A 6,933-nucleotide genomic window follows, 5' to 3' on the forward strand; every position below is an offset into this window, starting at 1 on the left:
GGGGTGCAGGCTTGTTCCTCCCCACCCCACCCCGCCCCGCAACTGGCCCTGCGCTCAGACTCCTTATCAGCGCAGAACTCTGGGGTGCTTTCTGATCTACTGAAATGGGTAGGGAGGTGCACACCAGGAGACAGCTTGGGCCATCCCTGGTCCAGCGTTTGCTGAAGATGGTTCTGGTTCATGGAAAGACCATTCCTAATGACATGCTGGGTCCAGTTGTTGAGCCCTCTCCTCCCCTCGTGGAGCATGGCCCCCATCATCTTCTCCCTCCTCGTTCACACACGTTCCTCTTTGAAAATCTTATCACGTTCCTCTCCTGTGTACGCCACAGAACAACAGCGCTAGACCCTGCCACTGCCTTTCGCGCACAAAAAGCAAGGGGAGCAGAAGAGCTGCAGCAAAGCAGCCCCCGTGTTGTCAGGGACACCCGGTGAAGTCGCAGCTGCTGCAAAGTCACCACACGTGCTCTAAAAAAATGACTTTTCCCTTGTGTGTAAATTTATCTCAATGGAAAGTGTTAGCACAGTTTGAAATTTAAATCAGACTTATTTAAATAGGTATCAAATTTCTAAATTCCTTTACTGAGGAAACCATTAAGCAATTGAGATAGCTGCAAAGAATCAAGGTTGTACGAGAGACAGAGACAGAGAGAGAGAGAGAGAGAGAGCGAGAGAGCGCGCAATGATCTCCCTGAGGGTTATGGTTGTTCTCCCGACCGTGGTGGGAAAACTGGGCTCAGCGTGTTCGTGACACCATCAGAGTGGCAGAGCGGAGGCAGAACTGAGGCTTGTAGGCATTGGTGGGTTAGATTTCTACTTAGCGGCGGGGCTAAGGGTATCCTGTCTGGGGTTGGGCCAGAGCAGCTGACATGTCATAAATTGGCACTCCTATAGCATTTTATGTTAACTTGAGGAAACATCAATCATTCATAAAAAAGGAAAGGCAGTGCTGATGGAAATTAGGGCATAAGCCCCACGTCCATCCACTCCATTGTATGCCCTCCTGTCCCCCTGCCTCAGGTTCTCTGGTCAATAACTTTTTCTTGGACTTATCTTTGCGCTCATGGACAGAGGACATATGAATAACAAACTGAATTTGGACTTATATTACATCAGAAAGTAAATCAACCTTGAACTGTTAGTTTTGGATTTTTCACAAAGAGATAATGCTGCCAGCCCCTCTCCCTCTATAATATGGTCTCTGTTGGTTTAAACTTTCCTGGGTAACCATTACCTATTCCTTCTTAAACACAATGCTTCCAAGTTTCTTTTGGAAGAATTTAATTTAAATGTTCACTTCTCAAGATATACTGTATATTAGCTACGTACAGTGAGTGGACATTGTTTTCTAACAGCAATCAAATGTCGTGAGAGCACCCTTCTCTGCTGCAGGGCACACTGCCTGCCCCCGGCACCACTCATCCTTGTCCTGGCACCACTCCAAGTGCTAGACACTGCCCTCTCCTGCCCCAGCTGAGGCCATGGAGCGCCCAGGGCCATGCCGATGTCTGTGCAGACTGTGGGAGAAGGTCCCTTTGTTCTTCTGTGTTATAGGCGGTCAACAGGCATCAAAACATAAATGCTGGAACTTCCTGAGGTCCTCTGGGGACAGCCCCTCTTCAGTTCTTTCTCAGAATTCAGATAATGAGTTCAAAGCAGGGCCAGGCCAGGAGACAAATCTGAGTAACAGACACTATTTTGTTATTTGCTTTGACCATGGAGGAGGCCTCAGTACCAGGCAGGCCTGTCAGTGCTGGCTCTGTTCCATGGAGGTGGGTTCTGCCCCAGAAGGTTCCCCAGCCCTCCTGCAAATGGTGCCCTGGTGATCTGTCCTACCAGTCCCCAGACACACAGCAACACAGCCCAGGAGGAGGCTGAGGCTCTGGGACTACATAAAACCTACTAGCTATCTACGTAACTCTGTTTCACTTACTTTAGGAATGGGAGCTCCAACTTTTAGGAGCCATGGCACATTTACCTCGGAAAAGAAAACTCAAGCCATGTTGATTGAGTGGCAAAGTTTAACATTTATGCAAATCAAATGGAAAGACCACAAAATGTATATTGGCGTGCCATTCATGATGCATGCTGTTCACAGAAATAAAACTTTAACTGCAAATTTTAGGGTAGTGAGGTTGGGGACAGAGATTGTGAGATGTTTAAAAGAAAAACGCCTTTTTCCTTTTATGTTATCTCTCCTCTGTATGGCCAGGGTATGACTATAGCTGAAGGTTGGCACTTATAAAAGTGCCAACACTGGCACTGTTTTCTGGACCACTCCAGGCTTCTGTTTGGGGAAACCCACCATGATGGGGTGAAATGAGGGCCATGGCAGTGTGGGGTAGTGGGCAGAGGACAGGATGTGGGCCCTGGTCAGAATTCCACCTTTACCATGTGCGTGCTGTGCAAATCCCCACACAGAACTTGTGTTCTAAAGACCGAGAGAGAGCGAATTAGACGATGGGGATTCCGGATTGAATCTTTTCTTGGTCTGCATTTGATCTATTATTTGACCTATTGAAGTATTTTTCATTTTTATTTCAATAACCATACTTCTCAATGAAAACTTTCTATTTGAGTCTTTGTTACATCTGCCTCTCCTGCCCCCTGCCTTGCTTTGTGTTTTCTATGAATAACATGGCTAAATTTAATGTATCAGTTGAACAGGCATCTAGCAGAATGGCACCTGGAGGAAAGGTCTAAGAAAGGCCTTGGGAAAAAGGCTGCCCCAAAAGCCAGCTGAGCACAGCACTGTCCTGAGAGAGTCTGTGTGAGCAGCTCAGGAGCAGGGACTCCACATTCACAAGGGTTTCTACCATTCCCTAAACACAGCCCACCCTTCTCCACCTCTTGACTTCTCAAACATATTTCTTCCAACCAGACAGCCATACTCTGATTTCTACCTGTCCAAATCCTGCCCATCCTTCAGGGTCAAATTCAAAATGCATCCTCGGGCTTCCCTGGTGGCGCAGTGGTTGAGAGTCCGCCTGCCGATGCCAGGGACACGGGTTCGTGCCCCGGTCTGGGAAGATCCCACATGCCGCGGAGCAGCTGGGCCCGTGAGCCATGGCCGCTGAGCCTGTGCATCCGGAGCCTGTGCTCCGCAACGGGAGAGGCCACAACAGGGAGAGGCCCACGTACCGCAAAAAAAAAAAAAAAAAAAAAGCATCCTCATCCATGACACCTTCTTTCCTCTCTCCTGCCCACCCTCAGCGGGGAACGATTCTCCCCTTCTCGCATGAATGCCCGTAGGCTTGGTTCCTCTCGATTAACAAGACCAGCTACATGATTTCGTGGCTCAAGACAAAATGAAAACACAGGGCCCCTTGTTCAAAATTAAAATTTCGAGATGGCAACAGCAGAGTGTTACACCAAGTGCAGGGCACTTCTAAGTGCAGGGCCTGTACCACTGCCCGGAACACACGCCCAGTCAGCAGCCAGGTGATCACACTGGGACACTCCAGGGCACACTGAGAGGCCCACTGGGCAGATGCAATTGTTTAAATGCCCATTCAAATCCCCTTCCAGGGAAACTTCTGAGTTGCCCACCTTCCTGAGCCGTTTTAGCACTCCAGCAATTCCCTGCCTGACTCCCCACCTCGCCAGCACTTAGCTGAGGGCTCTGCTCCCCCAGCCCTGCCAGCCACTCTGACCTATGCCTACTGCCCCTTAACCCTGAGTCCTGCCTTGTTGATTTCCTCAGGTTGGCCCCTAGCACAAGGATCTGGGAAGAATCTGTAGGTGGTTTTCCACAATACCACTATCTCCCTTTCTCCTTCTGTTCCTTCCTGTTGCTAGAAGTTGCCAACACATGACCCTCTCTTTGCCAGCATGTTGATGCCAAAAATGCAGTCACAATCTTGCACACGTTCTTCTCTCTAAGTGGTAATAGAGATACTTACTTGATGCTCGGAATATTACGTGAACTATCTCATGTAATGCTCTCCACAATCCTCTGACGTATGCACTGCTATTGTTAGGCCTTTCACAGATGAGTAAACCAGCTCCGAGGGCTTAGGGAACTTGCCAAAGGTGATAAAGCTAAGGAGCCCTTACTCTTAGCCACTGGACTACATTGCGTCTGCGTAGGCTAACTGAAGCCAAAGACCATATCTCAGTCACATTGTATTCCCCATGATACCTTATTTTTGCTTTCGATACCTGTGTGCTATTGGGGTTATCAAGAGGGCCCCTTTATCGATAGCTCGCCATGTGCTATGCTGAGCATTTGCAAATGTTATCTCATTAAATCCTCAGCGCCTCTTTACTAGCCAGGTAAAGGCTAGTAAAGTTAAAGTTTATTGCCCTATTTAACAGATGAAGAAACTAAGGCTTAGCATGATTAAATCTCTAGTTAGGTCACACAACTAGCAAAAGAGCGGCACCAGGGTCTGTCCTGACTCTAAATGCAGGGCTCCTAATCAAGCTAATCTGCTCCCACGCCCTTGCCCCACCCCCCTGTCCCTCTTGGGACATCTTGTCCCTCTCCATCTTACTCACCCTGCCTTCCTGCTAGTATTCATCCTCCCACTGACTCAGTCTCCATTAGAATCTGAGTCCTGGAGGCTCAACTGTTACTTAACCCACCAAATGATTTGGCCGCTTATTGCACAATCCCATCACAGAAAGGGAAAATTGCCCACGTTCCCTGCCCTGGGCCGTAATCAGCTCCTTCAATTTCAAGTTGTCACCTTCTAAAGTTCTAACAAGAACTCCAGAGGACTTCCCTGGTGGCGCAGTGGTTAAGAATCCTCCTGCTGGGCTTCCCTGGTGGCACAGTGGTTGAGAGTCCGCCTGCCAATGCAGGGGACATGGGTTCGTGCCCCGGTCTGGGAAGATCCCACGTGCCGCGGAGCGGTTGGGCCCATGAGCCATGGTCGCTGAGCCTGCGCGTCCAGAGCCTGTGCTCTGCAACTGGAGAGGCCACAACAGTTAGAGGCCCGAATACCGCAAAAAAAAAAAAAAAAAAAAAAAAAAAAGAATTCTCCTGCCAATGCAGGGGACACGGGTTCGAGCCCTGGTCTGGGAAGATCCCACATGCTACGGAGCAACTAAGCCCGCATGCCACAACTACTGAGCCTGCGCTCTAGGGCCCGCGAGCCACAACTACTGAAGCCCGAGCGCCTAGAGCCCGTGCTCCGCAGCAAGAGAAGCCACGGCAGTGAGAAGCCCGCGCACCGCAACGAAGAGTAGTCCCTGCTCGCTGCAACTAGAGAAAGCCCACACACAGCAACGAAGACCCAACACAGCCAAAAATAAATAAATAAAATAAATAAATTTATTTAAAAAAAAAAAAAGAACTCCAGAAGCAAAGACTTTTCATATCCCTGAGTGTTTTCTAGAGACCAGACAACAAGCAGTGAAGAGACGCTACCAACTGAGAACCTTGCCGGATTCAAGACAACTGGAGGCTTGGTCCTGTTTTACAGGTCTTCCACTAGCCTCATGCATTTTCCCTCTCAACAGTCAAGAAGTCTAATCAAGGCAATGCATGGAGAAGAATGGCCTCCCTGTTTGTTAGCTTTATTGTTAATCCTTCTGAGAATCCAGGTAAGTCTCTGGAAACTAGGAGAAACTCTCCTGTCTGGCGAGTGGCAAGCGGTCTGCCGCCTCCTCTCCTAGTAATTGCTGACCCGTCCTTCACTCATGCCCACGTGTGCAGGCACAAGTCCTCACCCCTCGGCTATACTGTTTGACTCCCAGTCACAAGATGATTCATCTTATTTTTTAACCATTGGTGCCAGTTTTGTCTAGTCAGTTAATGATGAGGTGACCTCAAAACTAAGTCACCTGAGAAGAAATGATGGAGGCCAGAGAAGGGTAGCAGGATAGAACATGGATGTCTCTAAATGCCTAAAGGCCAACATATAGATCAAGGAATTGATTTAGTTTATGTAGTTCCTGAAGGGAGAAATCTGCATCCATTAGTGAGGTTACAAGGTAGGCAGGTGTTGGCGCAATATGAAGGAAACTAGTAACTTCCTAGTTACTAGAATGATTCAATAATAAATGGGCTGCCGTAGTGGTGGAGAGACGCCTGTATCTGAATGTCCTCAGGCAGACTCTAGACACCGGAAGGAGGCTCTGAGTTGAGTAGGAGGCTGGCCAAGAGCCCCTTAGCAATCATGTACAGGGCTTACTCTGAGCTGGGCAGGAGGCAGGTGCTGGGCATATAAGATTGGAAATGACATAGATACTTCTATCCTTCAAGAACCCTCCCAACTCAGGATTGTGTTTCCCCAGACCTGATGCAGGCTGAGGGCAGGAACCACAGCCTACACTTCTCTAGTAGGTCCACGATAGCTAGCAGCGTGCTGTGGAGCCAGACTCAACAGTGAGCATCTGAAGACAGGAATGCCACCTTCAATCTGCATCGTTAGCACCTAGCACAATGTAAGTGTCCGAGAAACAAGTTTTGAGTTCATGAATGTGTGTCCAGAGAATACTGAACACAAGTCAATAAATAGATCCACAGAACCTCCAATATTGACTCACTGTCAAAAGGACCCATTCCAACCCCAGTAATTTACATAATGGATAAAGAAGTGCCCAAATTTATTAAGGTGCAATGAATTGCTTGATTCCAGTGGCCTCAGTATAACCATATGACCCGTGGATGCAAGGTCACGGCTCTTCTGAACATCTCCATGTCCAAGGGCCTCAGATGGCACACCAAGGGGCTCATTAGAAGATGATGGTTTCACCTCTCATCTTCCTTCTGGTCTGAAGAGAGCCATTCACTCATTTTGAAGACAGCAAAAGTTGATGACAGGGATTCCCTGGTGGTGCAGTGATTAAGAATCCGCCTGCCAATGCAGGGGACATGAGTTCCAGCCCTGGCCCGGGAAGATCCCACATGCTGCAGAGCAACTAAGCCTGTGCGCCACAACTACTGAGCCTGCACTCTAGAGCCCTCGAGCCACAGCTACTGAGC

This window comes from Grampus griseus (genome assembly GCF_964374135.1).
Source record: "Grampus griseus genome assembly, chromosome: 5".
In the NCBI taxonomy this organism is placed as follows: domain Eukaryota; kingdom Metazoa; phylum Chordata; class Mammalia; order Artiodactyla; family Delphinidae; genus Grampus; species Grampus griseus.